Raw genomic sequence first — 17,917 nt, 5'->3', positions numbered from 1 at the left:
CAGCACTGCTTAAAATGTAGATTTTATAGCTTCTGTTTAAATAGACCTAAGAACAGAGAGAATGTATTGCAACACACAACGCATTGCGTATGTCCTGCTTTGGAGAGTCCCTGACGGTACAGAACTGACTGAGGGCAAAGGAATTTGTAATATATCCTGTAGGTTGTTAACAATTTGATTAATATAAGGAACCATCACAATTTGCTTCCTTAAATCACCTACATGAAGACTCTCCCTTTTACTTTATAGGTCTAAGGAGAGAAAAAAAACTTCTGGAACTTGAGGTGTTGTATTTTAACACTAAAATACCCCATCAGGGTCCTCATGTTAAATCTTATTATGACAACTTAACAAATGCTGTGCTTAAAAATAATAAAAAAAACAGTATATGGCGTGCACCCTTATTAGTTACTTGTATCCATTCCACATAAGATATGAGTAGTCTGCTATTACATAAGAATGTAAAAAGTTATATATTAAAAAGATAATCATAATTGTTAAAGAAAACACTTTATATTATTCCAAAAGATATCTGTCTTGAACTGTTACTGGCTGAAGTAGAACTACATGGGTTTGCACAAGCTCACAAGTATAAATCATATCGAATCTCTTTTTTTTCCACACCATCTAGGGAATACATTTGAAAAAAATTCTCCATGGTACATTACATGCAGCATCTTGCTGAGAAAAGCCATTTTGCTTTGGTCAAAAGAGATAAAATGAACATATCCAAAATGTGTTTTCAATGTCTCAAGTGAATATATATATATATATCTGTGTGTATATATATATATATATATATATATACTTGGGTTTTTTCTTTTCTTTAGGTGATTTTATTTTCCACTGGAGATTGTAAATGTATTTTCCATCCTTTGTTTTGCAACTATAAAGTAGGATAGCTTTTTCCGTGCATTGCAATGCGCAACCTATTTTAAAACTTCAAAGGTTTTGCAAAACTACAGACAAAAAAAAAATCCCTAATGGATGTTCATTTAATAAATGTCCACAGAAATTAATGTTTTCCATCTCTCTAGAAAAAAAAATCCACTAAGATACAAGTTTTCTATCAAGTTCCTTGTGATTTAGCTAATAGTCCTTGAAACTGAAACGACTACAAATAGCTCTTTTCTGCTTCCCAACCAGACATATCAGCCATTAAGTATGCGACCTACAGAAAATAATAAATGAAACTATTTTTCCAGTTCCTGATTTTTATTCACAATAGAAATCCATGAATTTTTATAATTTGGATTACTAAGGATTCTGACTATATATACTTTTGCTATGAAAAAATAAAATATATGCTGTTGTATCAATTTCTTAAAAGATCATGGTTAGGAAACAACTGAGTAGAGAATCCAGGGTATTGAGGGGGAGACTCAATGTGTAGTCACACAACTCTAGGATTTCTCAGAGAGTGAGTCCAATACATGAGTTTAAGACAATGAGTTTTGTTACACTCTCTTCAGTTTGCTCAGGGTTATGCAAAATGCTATTACGATATCACACACTATGTAATATGGGGAGCACCTTGAACACATTATGTAGCCTTATTTATTTATTTCATGAAATTGATTTTTTCCACTAGGTGATCACAGCCATTCTTTTTTGAAAAATTACCAAAATAATCAAGTACATCTTATGAACCACTACACCAATTTGAAGTTAAAATTTAAGAGGCACCTCCTTTCATCACTTATTTGGGCATTTCCATGAAGTCTTTCTTTAATGAGGAAGGTGAAGAGTAAAAGTTGAATGTAAAATATTGGATCTGTGAACCTATGAAAACATCTCAAAGCAAAGGATCGTCTAATCCTCTGTGAAGTATATTTGTTAAATTAACAGCAGATGAAAAATGATGTGGCTGATGGGAAAGGTGTCATATTGAAGTAAGATCACAAAAGAGAAACATCAAAACACAACAGACCACATTCAATACACATGCTCCCACACACATGATTTTGCACCAGGAGGTGCTGGTTATTGTAATCCCAGTAAGACGGGCACTCAGACTCTGTGAAGTATTGCTTAAAATACCATTTATTGCAGCTAACACTATAAAGAAAAAGAGGTTAGCACAGATAGTCTTACATCCCTTCAGATGCTGGGAACCTCAAGTTATGCACTATCGAACGGGCCTTCAAGCAGGGTGCAGCATCCTGTGCAGATCCTGTCCGTGTAAAGGTTACCCAGTATTTCAGATTTCTGAGCTCTTGTAAGGTTATTCTAAAATAAAATAAGTCCATTTATCTTTTTCACTATCAAACAAAAGAGATGTGCACATGAGAATTCATTGCTGCTGTTTTAGATAAAGGCAAGGACCCGCAGGTGTACAATCGGTGGGACCGAGTGGCAGCTGCCCACAGGCTGCGTTGTCACAACCAGCCAGCCAGGTCTGTCCTGTGGCCAGTGGATGGGCACAGCACAACACAGATCTGAAGGTCACACTGCGTGCACAGCACAGTGCAGGCCTGCACCTGCTAAATGGTAATTGCTGGGTGGGTCACTAACTCCTCCTTGTACAATAGTCCTCTGGTCAGGATCTGCACACATACATACCTGTTTTACATCTGCATATAAAAAGCTCCTTTTGTGCTCCAAAGTGAACTGATGCACTGTATTCAAACTGCATGCATTAAAAATCTGTACATGTCTATTGTAAACACTCCTTTGTATAAGTCTCTGTGTCCATCAAGCTGGAACTGTGCAGGAAGTCAGATAGGTTTAGAATTATGCAATTTATACCTCCAGATGCTGCTAAAAGGCTATATAAGTACATTTTTGCAAGCGTGCTTTTTGTGCCAGCAGCTCAAAATCTGGTTATACTTGCAGTTGAGTTTGTTTTGTTTTGTCACAGAATGTTACTTGATATTATATGAATAAATAATCCATGAGCTAGAAAACACACTAAAATCAAAGCAACGAGTCAGTTACATTATTAAAGAGAGATTAAAATAATTTGACATGAAAGCCATTTTAGAGACAATACAGCCTGTCTGGCTTACTGATGTGCACAGAAGATAATACATCATTTAGTCCTGCTACGGTCTGACAGCTGCTCAGCATCTAATGGGAAATGTGAATGTGGTCACAGTCCAGTTCATAGTGGACAGGTGTCGGCATCACAAAAATCATCATCACAACTGGCACTAATTGGCACCTTTGCTGACAGTCTCAGCAGAGAGGCCAGTGATTGAATCTGCATGGAGGCTGCCTTGCAAGATCTGCTGGCGTGGGATGCTGGGCTCAGCTCTCCCTTCACTGAAACCATCCTTAGTTTTGTACCTATTTCAGAGGAATGGAGTCAGGTCCTGACACTCTTTATTTGCCTGTAAGTTCTATGAGCATGCGTATTGCTGTGGCATAACTCTGAAAGTGATGTCTCCATACAGAGGGCTACACACACCTCAGGGACACTGAAGCCTACCCACTGACTTTGGCCAACAGCAGAGCCTGTGGACTTAGGCTTGGGGTGGAAAATACCAAAGGGGATGAAAACAAAGGCCACACATGATCCACACAGGGCTCCAGTCTCATCCAAGTTTTTCTCAATTTTAGTTTATTTTAGATGCAACTGTGATTCTGTGGACTTCTAGTAGCCACTTTACTCCCCCATGCCTCCATATATTCTTTTGTATGAAGGTCATAATATTTTTCTCACTCTCAGACATAATATGAGACTTTGCTAACTAACTTAAAGTATTTAAACACCTCTGATGGAAGTCAATAGACACATTAAAACTCACGCTTAAAATTTGTAGGAACTTTGATTTCTTAATAATCCTGTTAATAATAATCCTGAGGGCCACAAAGATGATAAAAGGGCTGGAGCACCTCTCTTATGAGGACACGCTGAGAGAGTTGGGGCTGTTCAGCCTGGAGAAGAGAAGGCTCCGGGGAGACCTGATAGTGGTCTTCCAGTACCTCAAGGGGGCCTACAAGAAAGATGGGGAGAGGCTGTTCAGTAGGGCCTGTTGCAAGAGTACAAGGAGTAATGGTTTTAAAATAGTGGGGGATAGATTTAAATTGGAAATTAGGAAAAAATTTTTTACAATGCAAGTTGTAGAACAGTGGAACAGGTTGCCCAGAAAGGTGGTGGAAGCCCCATCCCTGGAAACGTTCAAGGCCAGGCTGGATGAGGCTCTGAGCAACGTGATCTAGTCAGGGATGTCCCTGCTCCTTGCAGGGGGGTTGGACTAGATGACCTTTGAAGGTCCCTTCCAACCCTAACCATTCTATGATTCTATGATTCTAAATGAGTTGTAGGCAATGACTATTGAATGTATCCATTTTGCATTTACCCACCTTTCCATTCACTCTGTTGAATATTAAATACAGTTTCTTCTTCCACTTAGCCTGCTTTGTCCAAATCAGAAATTAAAAATAATTTTTCTTTGGTGGTGTTGTGATTTAGCCCCACTCAGTACTAAGCACTATGCAGCCACTTGCTCACCCTTCCCATCTTCCCCACCTCCCCTGAGCAGTGCAGAAGGGTGGGGGATGGGAAATGGGAGTTGCCATGAGTTCATAATACGTTGTTTCTGCTGCTCCTTCCTCCTTGGGGGAGGACTCCTCACACTCTTCCCCTGCTCCAGTGTGAGGTCCCTCCCATGGGCTACAGTCCTTCACAAACTTCTCCAGTTTTCATGAAGTGATAAAGGTCCAGTCGTGAGAGGTGCAAGTTTCTCAGTTACAGAATTAAAACACAATGGTGTCAAACGCATATGTTGGTTCTTTATTTCATTCACACACAAAGGGTAATGAGGGAAAGAGAAAGAGAAAGAGAGGAGAGGAGGGAAAGAGAGAGAGAGGGTAGAGGAGGGAAAGAGGGGGAGTGGGTGGGGTGGATGTAGAAAGAAAAAGAGCTGAGAGGAAATGCCACCATGGAGAGTCAGCGTCCTGAAAGTCCGTCTTACAGAGTGGGTGGGGTGGACATCTGAAAAGGGTGAAAATGCCACCATGGAGAATCGGCATCCCAAAGGTCCATCTGAGTGGGTGGGGTGGACATTCACACATGGATTCATGTGGCAACCCTTTTTGTAGTCCTTTGCACCAGCTGCTCCTTCTTGACACTTTGGGGGCCTTCGCAGGTCCCTCCATCGTAGGAGGACAGGTGCTTTCCACCTTTGGAAGACTCAGACATTGACAGAGGAGTTTGTGGTTGCTGCATCCTGCCTATCTGTCTCCATGGTGGTGGTTGTTATCTCTCAGCAAATGCAAAGCCCGCTTGCTCCGTATAAGCCATGCGGTTATCTGAAGCATGTTGTTACCTAATGTCCAGCAAGACAGTGTCCACAAAGTCATTTTGCATCCCCCAGAACTGGCCTCCATTGTGCGGTCACTTGGTAGTGGTGTGCATGCTTGGTATTGTCCAGGGTTTGAGCTCATGCACAGGGCCTGGCTCTCTTCCGGGGCAGGTGTACAAAAACAGGATACCCAGTCTCACAGTTATTGAAGCTTTTAGCAAAAATTAGAGACTTTTCTAGTAAAATGAGACATTTGTGGTTCGTCAATGTTTTGTTTGGTTCTTTCCATCATCTAGTGATGTTGAGACATTAATTAATTTTTTTCAGTTTCTGATACCAGTGCAGAGTCCTTTTCCACGGGGCGCAGCCCCTCACGAACTGGCTGCCCCAGCACAGGCCCCAGCCTCCTTTGGGCATCTGCCTGCTCTGGCATGGGGTCTTCCACGGCCTGCAGGTGGATCTCTGCTCCTCAATGGGCCTCCATGGGCAGCAAGGGGACAGCCTGCCTCACCATAGACTGCACCATGGTCTGCAGGGGATTCTTGCCAGAAGCAACATTACTCCTCCCCTCCTTCTTCACTGACCTCTGTGTCTACAGCTGTTCCTTTCACGTATCCTCTCTCCTCTCCTCTCTTCTCCTCTCCTCTCTTCTTTCCACTCCTCTCCTCTCTGCTAAGCCTGGACACACAGACAGCTGCTTGGCAGGAGGCCAGAGGGCGAGGCCTGCGAGGCCCACGTCTCCTCCTCTCTTCCCTTGCTTTTGCTTTTGTTTCCTCTTCTTAAATACGTTGTCACAGAGGCGCTATCACCGTCACCGTTTGGCGCAGCCCTGGCTCCACCAGACAAAGGAGATACTTCCAGCAGCTTCTCTTAGAAACTACCCCTGTAGCCCCCTTCACTACACAAACTCAACACAGGTGTACAGAAACCTATACTATTTGTGAGTTAATTATCACATTTTTTTAAAGCCCTATAGACAAATATAATATAGGTCAATAATGTGACTGTAAGATTTGAGAATATTTTCATGGTAATACAAAGAAGTAAAAAATGGGTGATAAGTTTGATTGCAACTAGCAGCAGTAACTGAAGTGTACATAGGTTATTAGAGCTAATTAGTACCTTTTTCCAAGGGGAAGAAAGAAAGACAGGAAGGCAAAAAAGCAAAGGAAGTAAAGAAAAAGAAAAAGTAGGGAGGCTGGGAAAAAAGGAAAGAGAACAGTTCTAGTTTCAAGCAAAAAATGTTGAATTTGCTGGACATGGCTTTGTCAGTATATAGATAAAAGTGAGAAAAACAAGCTGGAAAATTGACACACAAAGTCAGGTAAAATATATCATAAAGAAGTGAAAAAAAAAATATGTAAAAAGCCTGAGGTCTATCTGTTTATGTCATTGTACCTGAAGCCTCCCTTCATTAGAAACAATAGGGGTATAAGATAACATGAGCACTTAGAGAAGCTCAAAACAGTCACCAAGCCACGTTCTGATCTCCATTGATTTTTCACTGCTGTATTGTACCTGATTTCAAAGAAATGTCTTCTCATTTACATGCACCTACATAAATCCAGGATCAAGCCACCAGCTTTTGCTTCCTCTAGTGTTAATAATGAGCACTGGCTGCTATAGTGTGCTCCTAAAGACACTATGGAAAAATAATATGTCATCCTTAGCCTAATGAGGGGAAAGAGGGAGAGAGATTGCTAAATGTTTTCTCTCTATACCAATTAAAGGAGAGAGAGCAAGACAAAAAGAAGGGGAAGGCATGGTAGAGGGATAGCTGTGTAAATGACAGATTTTTTTTCCTGCCTTTAGCTACAAGAGCGTTCTTGTTAGGTAGAACTGAAAAAGACAGGAGGATATAGGAATACAAAGGATAAATCCTTTGACTGAAATCAGACTGTGGCAGCATGGACCATCAATCTGAGCTGCACATTAACTTCCAAAAATAGCTTACTTGGGAAGGAAAGAATATGATAACAAGTACTCTATTGTCATTGCTGTTATTAAGACAAATTATCCATGCCAATATGAAGGAGCAAGGCTTGTCTGCCTGCTGAGAGCCTCCTTGGCCATCCACGGTCACCTTTCAAGACTGTTCTAGATGGAGAGATCTGCTTGAGTACAATGGACTTCACCAGTCTGGATACTGCTGAGCTCACTGACAAGTGCCAGCTCATTGTCCGTAAAACAAGCAGAACTTGATCCCATGAAGTTTCATACCAGCAGCATCAGGCCTGCCAGAAAAGGTGTCTACATCTCAAACCGCATGTTAGGTCCCAAACATATGCTGTTCCATGGGCTTTCTGCCATGCTGTGATCACATATTAAAGATGCACCCCATCTAGAGGCCTCAATCTGCATGCTGCTGACTGACTGCGTGTGACTCGTGGTTCGTGATGTCTGCAACAGGAGAAACATGAACAGGTAAGTGATGGGTGCCAGTTGAATGAATATTCCTTCTGTCCAGACCCTGAAATTTAACAAGACTGCATGGCTACATGAAGATACTAGTTTTTTTCCATAGGTTATAAAGACCTATGACCAAAGGTAACTAGGAGGGTGTGGGTTTCCTTGTCATCACATTGGCAACCAGCTCCTGTTGGGATTCCAGGATTATATCCCACACTGTTCTCATTACCTGCACAATGGCCTGAACCATGCAGAGAGCGTAAGAAATTACCTTGCATCCCTATTTATATATAATGCTCAGACACTGAGCTGAGTAATAAAAAGCAGGCTTGATGTGTCTGGTGTAATCCAGTCCCCAAATGTTCAATTCCTGTTACTTATTTTAAATCTTTCCATATTTCCTTGCCTTCTGACTAAAATGTAGCAGCTTTGTGAGCTAAGCTATAGCTGCCCTTTTACCATTTCAAGTGCCAGAAGCTTTAGCAAGGGAAAATGATTTTGTAAAGACTTGATGTGCTCTGCTAGTCTTATATATTGCAGTTTCTCCTAATAACTAAAAAGAAAGTTCCCGAGAAAGACTTGCATTACCAGTCTCTTGATGTAATTATTTTTTAATCTACAACTCCTGAGTCCACATCCTAGGAGATCTTTTGGCTTGTTCCATCATCAAGCCGTAACTGCGTTGGACTTTTTTTCCCCTGCAATGAGACCTATTTTCTTTATTCACCACTTACCTGACTATAGACAACAGAGGGGGAATATTGGGTCTGGCTTTTGGTTGTCCAGCAGGAGTCACAGGATGATTTCCCAAGCCTTCCAGTGAGGAATGCGGGACACAAATGGCTCCATGAACTCTCCTGTTAGCACAACAGAAAACGGTGGAAAAAGCAGCCTGTACTTCTTTGGGGAGAAGGGTAAGTCTGTGTCATAGTTTAGCCCCACTCAGGAGCAGACTACGCAGTCTCTCTCTCACTCCCCACACTCTCCAAGGGAACAGGGAGAGATAATTTAAGGAAAAAGGTTTGAGATAAGGACAGAGAGAGATCCTTAAAGTTACTGTTACAGGCAAAAGAGACTCGACTTAGGGAAAACTACTTGTTTATTATTAAAACCAAAGCAGGATGATGAGAAAGAGAACAAGATAACTTCCCCCCACTCCTCCCTCTTCCTGGGCTTAACATTATCTCTACCTCCTTCTCCCCCAGAGAGGCACAGTGAGGAAGAGGGAACGGGGTTTATGGTCAGTTCATCACTTGTCGCTTATGCCGCTCCTTCCTCCTTGGCGGAAGAACTCCTCACATTCCTCCCCTGCTCCAGCATGGGGTCTCTCCCATGGGCTACGGTCCTTTCTGAACTGCTTCAGCATGGGTTGATTTACCATGGGGTGCAATCCCTTAGGAACTGGCTGCCCCAGCGCAGGCCCCACGAGCCACAGCCTCCTTCAGGCATCCGCCTGCCCCAATGTGGGGTCCTCCACGGGCTGCAGGTGGATCTCTGCTCCTCTGTGGGCCTCCATGGGCTGCAGGGGGACAACCTGCTCCACCATGGTCGTCACCAAAGGCTGCAGGGGAATCTTGGCCAGGAGCGGCATTACTCCTCCCTCTCCTTCTTCACTGACCTTGGCATCTGCAGCCATTCCTCTCACCAGAAATTCTTCACAACACGCAGGCAGATGCCTCTCAGGTTCTCATCACATCTCTCCGCTTCTTGCAGCCAGGCTGGGCTGAGTCGGGCCCAGAAGGCCGCCTGGCAGGAGGCCAGAGGGTGAGGGCCACAAGGCCCACAAGGCCCGCACCTCCCCCTCTCTGCCCTCACTTCAGCTTCTTCACATCATCTTTTTTTTTTTTTTTCCCATTTTTCCCCTTCCTAAATACATTACTGCAGAGGTGTTATCAGGGAACATTCTGCTAACAATTGGCCGTCCCTGGCCAGCGGTGGGTCTGCCCTAGGTCTGGCTGAGACCACTGAACATAGGGGAGCAACTTCTAGCAGCCTCTAGCAGCTGCCACGGTAGCCCCTCTTCACTAAATAAAACCAGGACAGTCTGCCGGGAAGACTGGCAGTAGCCCAGACTCGTGCAAGCATGCCCAACTCAGCCTTATTTGTACAATGACAAACAAACAGGAGGTGAAGCAAGGCTCCAATTAGGGTCCAGATGCTTTCAGTCACCTTACAACATTTTCAGATTGTTCCAGATTTCTTCCTGAATAATTATATATTCCAAATATCCTAGCTAAAAATGAAAATGTCATAAGATTTCCATTCAAAACTTTGAAAGTTTGTATCTCAGAGGGCTTTTCACATGTTCAATTCCTTTATCCTCTTTTATGGTTGGTTTCTTAAGTACTAAACTCCTCAGTAAAAAGCTGCCCAATTCACCTGTAAAATTCAAGTTTTCTCTATTTTTTAACTAAAAATTCTGGCCCACTAAATTCTGACATTCTAGCAGTGCTCTCTGTGCTGTGTGATAACAAAATCAGTAAATACATCACCCAGTACTCTGCAATGGTCTGAGCTGATGTAAGGAAGAAGGACGTGAGTCAACATTAGTAGGATGTAGAAACTACTCGGGCAATTTCTGGTCACTTTCTCCTTCCTGTCGTGTCTCAGCCACTGTAAAGCCTGCCTCACATTAAGGCGGCTGAAGTTACTAACATCAACACACAGCAATTCAATTTTTATATAAAAATCTTGTATTAAATAGGAGAGTTGTCTGCAAAACCTACAAGTAAAAATTTAATTTCAATCAGCAAGACTAACACAAAAGGCCAATCTAGTCTGAATTATCAGTCAGCACTTCAGCAACATTCCAATTATTTTCATCATTTAGAATGACCCTAGCAGTATTTTTAAATTATATTTAAAACTATGGTGCTTATTAATCAGGGTGCTATGGCAAGCCAGCATTATGAGCAGCAAAAGGGTGGAGGCAGATACTATATCATTTTGATCTTAGTGAATAAATTGCTTTTAAGCACAAAACTTCTTGGAACGGTATCTCTTCATCATTTGTATGTCCAGAATAGCAAGCAGAGTATCTTGTGGTAGTTTAGAAGGCTTTTACTACATGTCACAAGAAGAAAAATGAAATTAAATTGCATCTGTCTCCCTCCAAAACCGCATGTTTTTTTTTTTTCATTCATATAGACCTAATCTTCATTACATCTCAATTTCTTAGTCGTTAGGATGCACATTAGGACCTGCAGTAGCTCTGACTGTACCAGACCAGAGCTAGAATGAGTTGTTAACAACAATTGTTTAGGGCTGACATTTCCCTACAGGAAATAAAAATATTTTTTTTTCCTTTTCTTTATGGAACTCTGTGGTGAAATTTTTTTTTTTGTAGCATTCGTTCCTATTTTCACTACATAGTGAAAAGCTACATAAAAAGCAATACTGTTAAAATTTTCTTGATAAAATTACTTAAATACTTGTACTTCTAAGAAGAAAAACAATGTTTATGTTTTTCTTTTGAACAATTTTGGGACTCTTGCATTCATGTGCTTCAACAGGCTTGTTCTTTTGCAGTGTAGCTAAGTTATGTCCTGAGAATCAACACTTGGGTATAATTAAAAAAGAGATGTAATTTTGCTTCATCTTAATGCTTATTCCAAGCAAAATAAATGGTGGCATCAGTGGTTTCTGTACTCTTTTAAAGTTCTATTTTCCATGGATCAGCAAAATTTAATTATAATGCTCAGTAAAATCTGGCCAAATTTACTTCTACTATCTTGAAAAAGGAAGGTCAGTGAGGCAATTTTTTCAAGTAATGCTCATATTTTTTTGTGATCTTAAACATTAAACAAAACAATTTCTTTTTATATATTAAAAATGTGAGCTCTCAAGCACTGAGTTTACGTAATCCTATTTCTGATTAAAGCATCTCATTTAGAAAAGCTAAAAGCACCAAAAACTGCAGACAATAAAGTGTCATCTAAGGAATATTTTATTTCTCTGAAACACAGTTCAGACAAACCTGCACCATGTAATTATCCACACAAAGAGCTGCTGGATTTTGGTTTAGTTAAAAAATCAGAAAAATCTTTAAAGCTTTTCTCTTTATTAAAGCCACTTCAATGCCAACAATACACACTGAATAAACCCCTTCAAATGTCTCTTAGAAGATCAATAATTCAGTTAGTCTCTGAAGAACGAGGCAGAGAGCTACATGTAGGATTTCCTTGGCTGTTACAGTACTAGCCTAAAAAGCCTGTGTCATCTTTGGTATCAGTCGAATAAGACTGAAGCATTCCAACTTTTAGTTTTATTTTATTCTGGCCACATAAGAAGAGCAATGAAGGCAGCAACTCTGGGTAAACGTTGAACCCATTGCTATGCTGAAGCATCACACTTAGCTCTTGCTCTGACGAGAATTTCCCTGTGACTATCAAAAAGACACTTTACCCAGCTACCATCAAGCATTCCTTTTGTGAGGTAAAGATATGTACTCTCTGTTTCACCAGAAGCAAGTGAACTAAGGGAAATATCCTTCCATATCTGCCATCTTTTAGATACTCTCCTTATGCATCTGCTGCCAGCCACTGACAGAGCTACGCCTTTGGACTGGACTCAGTGTGATCTGTCGTATGGGTCAGTCTTACACCCTTTTTACTCAGCTGCTTTGAACCAGTAAATCTTCTGCTCTTCTTCTTTCTATATTGTTTTTTGCAGATACTCTTGATCTATTTTATATAAACACAAACCCCAGAAATACACTTGCCAGATGGTTACCTAGCATCCTTATTAATTACTAGTCGAGTGTATACTTCAATTATCATGACAAGAGGTGTAAAGGTGTCAAAGAGACTCTTAAAAATTCTCTCAAATATTACAGGCAGAAAAATTTGTTACAGTTCAGTTAGAGAGCCTTCTGTCAAAGAAGAGACTTTGGGAAAATTCTGTCTGAATAACAGCATGTTCATGCTTCGGGAATTTCCACTGAAACAGTATAGCATTCTCATTGAAAAGGAAAGAGGTTTGTTGTGATATTCTCTGATTTTGCAAAGATTTTCCATTAAGGCTTGATTCTTCCTAGTGTGGAATAGCATGCAACAGAATGACAAGAAAATACAGTGTACCTAAATATGGTGTTTAAATAGCAAAACAAAAACCAATACAAGCAATGCTAGCAACACGGCAAACAGATGAGGAGGGGATATTTAGGGCTATGACAACCAATCTAACCATGTGTCTGGACAGATAATATAACACATAGGAGAGAATGAAGTTATTTACTGGCTGCAGCTCCTGTATGATACCAAGTTATAACTCTCCTCTTGTACTCTGACATGTTTATTTGATGATATTTCATCCACTGAAAACAAGTGGATGAAGAAAAAAGTGTCTTACTTATAATCACCTGTGAGAAGTCTGGGGTTTAAACAATAAAAAAAGGGGATTGTGCATGTTTCGGTTTTAATTAAAGCTCATTTGGTAAGTGTACAATTATACCACATTAGGTAAAAGACACCTTCTTTTTACAATTTCCTTCACAATTTTGTCAAATTCAATTTATGTGAATATTCAGGAGCCATACAATATAATAAGCATAAACTGAGAAGAAAACATGTAAAGGAGAAGTGTAACTTTTCAGAGATATGATAGATGAACAAAGTACAATACACGTGACTTTGAAATATTGCCACAGTTTCTTACACTCATTGCACAGATTATTTCATTCTCCTTATATATCTGAGCTATCTTTGTATTGTACCTTACTAAGTGAAATAGGTATGTGACAACTTTGAAATTCAGCCCTTCAAGCAGACACTTTTGTGTTTAAATTTAAGGATGCACTTTGAAATTTTTACATGAAGTTTTACATTTTAAAGTATCTGAAATCGCTATGCTTCTATTTTTAGCCCATATGAAAGCACTGACATCAATTTTAAAATGTGTTGCATTTAGAATGAGAATTAACTTCTCTAAGTCTTGTCTCAGTAGGTCGTCTAATACCCCCTAGAAAATAAACTGGAAATTACTACTGACATAGCTGAAGAAGATGAAAGAAAAAGCTTATTTAAAACATTCAACCCATAATGACATTCAAGAACTAAAGTATTAGAGTAGTCACAACCATAACATAGTCATGTGCTGTACTGAGGACTCCAAAAAGCAGTTTTAAATAAGCAGTTATAAACACTTAGTTGGTTCAAGGAATTCTAACAATGACAGACTGCATGAATGATAAATACCTAAGCAGAAAGCAAATGGTTCGCTTTATCCCCAAAGCCAACACACAGTCTTTCAGCACCAGAAGCTCTATGAAATTTGAATATATGGGTATAAACTTTTGAAATATCACCTTTCATCCAATCGAAGTAAACAAACATCTTGCACACTTCAACAACAAATTGAAGAGTTTTCTTTTACCCCTGGGATGCAAAATGAGAGTGAAAATAAGCACTGCATTCATGCTTTGTGGTTCAGAAGTGAGCAATTCTCTGCCTTGTTTTCTCTGAAGAGCATACAGGAGCTTGCCTGTGTGTTTTGTGGAATGAAATCCAGAATGTAGCTATAGTTAACATATTTCAGGAAGTGCAACAATTCCACATGTTCTGCCTGATTTCTGCTGCTGGAATTGTGGGTAAGATATAATGTCATTCTTCTTTTGGGGAAGGGATAAATCTTGAGTAGAATAACAAAACTGATAACACTAACAGTCAAGATGTGGTAGTATTTGAAAAGCATGATTTGAGTAAACAAATAGTTGTGTGACTTTTATGCACAGGTGACAGACTGGAAATTTTGGAGAACAAGGCTGACAAACCAGCCAGAATAAGCAAATGATAAGAGCGTTTTCTTCCAAACCTGGAAATGTCTGACCCTTCTTGAGTGAAAGTGTGGGCTATATTCTATTTCTATATAATAGTTGAGCTTTCTGCTAATACTGCAAATGAGTGTGCTACTTTTGTACTACCAACCATCAACCAGAGCTGAGGCTTCAAGTGGTAACAACCCTGCTCACTCAGGCATCTGTCTCAGTCAGAAACTATAGGTTCATTACCTTCTACAGTCCCTCATACTTTATCTGGGTTACAGCACACTGTTCTCTAGTTCTACGCAGGAAAGTGTAATTTGGTAGGAAAAAATCTAGCTCCAGCATGGCTGTGGGATTCCACACCCACTCATGAGAAGTGTTAAACTCCTTCCACTTTCAGTGAAATGCAGAAGAAGGAGTTTTCTGTTGATATGTTGCACTGCACAGGTAACAGGAGATCGCTTATGTCTTTGATACTTCTGCTTCTCACATTAGGAAGGTATGTATCATTTTTCTCTTTACTACTCCCCAAACAAATACAGTAAGTAATGATTATGATTCTGATTTTCCATTTTTCCATTTTTATCTGGATCCTTTTTTTTAAAAAAGAAAAGCAATATTTTTTTTCTTAAACTGGAAATTTGCTGAATTATTGTTCTGGTTTTGTTAGTGAGGGGGGGCCTAAGGTGGTAGCTTCTGTAGGAAACTGCTAGAAGTTGCTCCCCTTTGTTCAGTGGACTCGGCCGGGCCCTGTGGCCGCTGCTGGCCAAGGCCAAGCCAATTGGTAGCAGAATGTCCCGTGATAACGCCTCTGTGATAACATATTTAAGTAGGGGAAAACAGAAAAAAAAGTGGAGAAGATGTGAAGCAGCTGAGCGGGGGGCAGAGAGGGGGAGGCGTGAGCCTCGTGGGCCTTGCAGCCCTCACCCTCTGGCCTCCCGCCGGGCAGCCGACTGGGCCCAACTTGACCCAGCCTGGTGGTGGCCCGTACGGGTATTGTTTCCATAGTGCCTTCTGTAAAGAGTTAGGTTTATTATCATCACATCCTCAGCTATATGTAGCAGGCCAATGGTGACACTGAAATGTCAGGATAATCAGAGAAGTGTGCAGCACTCCATACAGCTAGCACATGCAGAGTCCTGGGCTCATTTCCTCATCCAGCATGATTCTCTAAATGTGTTGGTATGAATTCATATTGGATGTAAACTGTTTTACAGTGCATGCTTAGCAGAATTTAAATGTGATGCAACATTAATAAAGCATAAAGGAAAAATGCTAATGCAAAAAGTCTTTCACATCCTATCTATGCTGGGCACCCATTCTTCTCTATTAAGGATCAATTTTAGCAATGCTCGTAATCTTTTCTTGGCTCATTTTTTCCTCCACTGCTCATTGGATTTTTCGGTGTACTGAGCGGGCCCAAGTCTTAGGCATCAGATAGCTCTGTTCATTGAGCTGTCTTGATGAATCACAAAAGGAATAGGCAGACTTTTTAACACACCATGAAGTGCTGAATTAATTCCTTCGGAGTATGTTTCTCAAACCTTCTTCCAAGAACAGGAACTCACATGCTACTTTTACAATGCTGGTAGGATAACAGATTTGTTTGTGTCAGATTTTACAGCTTTGTCCTCTTTCTAAACATTAAAATAAAATCAGTTTAAAATCTCATGACTTCACTCACTTTTTAGACCCACGAAAGACAAGAGGGTTGTTTGTTTCACTTGAAGGGCTTTTTGTAATTGCCAGCAAAAATATAAAAATCTTGAATGACAGAGCACTTTCTCTGAAGGTTGCTTTGAAAAAAAATCACATTTCCAAGGGCATATGTACAAAAATAGTACAGAATCATCGAGTGTACTTGTTAAACAACAGTAAAAACATGCAGTGCGTGGCAGTCCGTCCCTGGTTCTGCCACTTGTGCAGCTCTGGGGCTGCAGCACGTGATCAGCAGCAGCACACTACCTTGTCACGCCCAAAGCAAGCACACCAGTACTTGATTGCTCCCCACAGCCCCTTGCTACTCTTCCGTTGCTCTGAGACAGCCGCTATTTACTGCTACTCTGTGCCTATTAGCAGTTGTTCTGTCTGCCCATCACTAGCTCACTCTGCGCATCTGGAGTAGATCGGTCACATTTGCAGGGATCTCCACTCATCCGCAGGGCCAGGGGATGAACAGTTTGAGGAGGAGATGAAGGAGAAGAGAGAGGAGGCTCTACTTCCTTTCTCTTTATGTCACTACCTGGAGTGCTGGAGTGCTTTTCGCCTCATAGAGATGAATCAATGCCTTGCAAATAGGACACCTTCGTCAGCCTTCCCGCAGATGATGCCTGGGATGGGCAATGAGCCAAAAGTCTCCAAAATACAACCCCTCCAACCCACCCCAGAAGTTTAGATCAGCACAGGCAGTTTGTGAAATTGCTTGCAAATAATACTTCCCTTTCAGATCTGTACGACTCCCCTCCAGCTCAGCATCTGGCCTGGCTGTATTTGAACAAGCAGTGAGTGAAAGGGATTTCTGACAGCCCAATCTCACATGAATTGAATCTGTTGTGCAACCGTGCTGCAACTACATTTTTCAAAGCTATTCTTTTTCAAAGGTTATTTTTAAATACTTCTTTTTCCCTGCTTTATCTTCCCTGCTTTTAAAAGGCCACACAGGAAGATTTGTTGGCAATTTACTGTGTAGATAGTAGTAGGGTGGGAAAAAAATATTTCACTTGCCACCTGGATGGGCAATCATTAATAAGTCCTGGTCACAGATGTGTGATGCTTGATCCCACGCCAAGGCAGTTTCATTTCAGTCTATTTCTGCCATTACAGCTGACGCAAACTCTGTTTTTGTACCGGTCCTCAAAGACCGGTGACAGAAAAAAAAAGTGACAGAAATGTGATATAGGGTCCGACGAACTGTTGGGATAGTGTCTTGCTTAGTGAAATTGTTTCCAGGGTAGACCCTAGCATAACCTCTGGGGCAAACGTCAACCTTTTTCTCAAAATGTTGGGTCCCATTTTTCAGTCTCCTGTACCTTCCTTTTTAGGTATCTGTCCTGAACACTTTCAATAGGAAAGGCACCCCAAAGTTGTCTCTTTCAAGAAAGACACAGCCTTAGTGTATGAAGCCTTACAGCCTACAAGTATTCTAGCTGTATCTGATGTTATGCACATAGCTCTTTTCAGAACTATGTCTCCTGTCAAGGCATGCAAATTCAACAGGCTTAGTAAACAAGCGGCCCAAAGGGAGCTGCTACTGGCTGCATTATAAGTACTCAAGATCCAGTCAGCCATAATTCGTTTATTCCCTTATGTTGACTTTAATACTGGAGGTCCACAGAGGGGCAGAGATTCACCTGCAGCCCATGGAGGGGCCCACGCCGGAGCAGGTGGAGGCCTGAAGGAGGCTGTGGCCCGTGGAGGGCCCGCTGGGGCAGCTGTTCTGTAGGGACTGCACCCCATGGAAGAGATGACCCACGCCGGAGCAGTTTCACGAAGGACTGTG

At 41.1% G+C, this 17,917-nt stretch overlaps 1 long non-coding RNA gene across 1 annotated transcript in view; it reads right to left on the bottom strand.

The window, feature by feature from the left end:
* Positions 1-3,865: 3,865 nt before the first annotated feature.
* Positions 3,866-17,917, bottom strand: part of LOC147601206 (uncharacterized) — a 381,994-nt gene continuing 367,942 nt past the window's right edge. The window contains exon 5 of the long non-coding RNA XR_015257972.1: positions 3,866-3,938. This is a non-coding gene — a long non-coding RNA (uncharacterized LOC147601206). The remainder of the gene's footprint in view (positions 3,939-17,917) is intronic.

This window comes from Chlamydotis macqueenii, chromosome 3 (assembly GCF_036417535.1).
Source record: "Chlamydotis macqueenii isolate bChlMac1 chromosome 3, bChlMac1.mat, whole genome shotgun sequence".
NCBI lineage: Eukaryota > Metazoa > Chordata > Aves > Otidiformes > Otididae > Chlamydotis > Chlamydotis macqueenii.
This window is presented reverse-complemented; position numbering and strand designations above follow the sequence as displayed.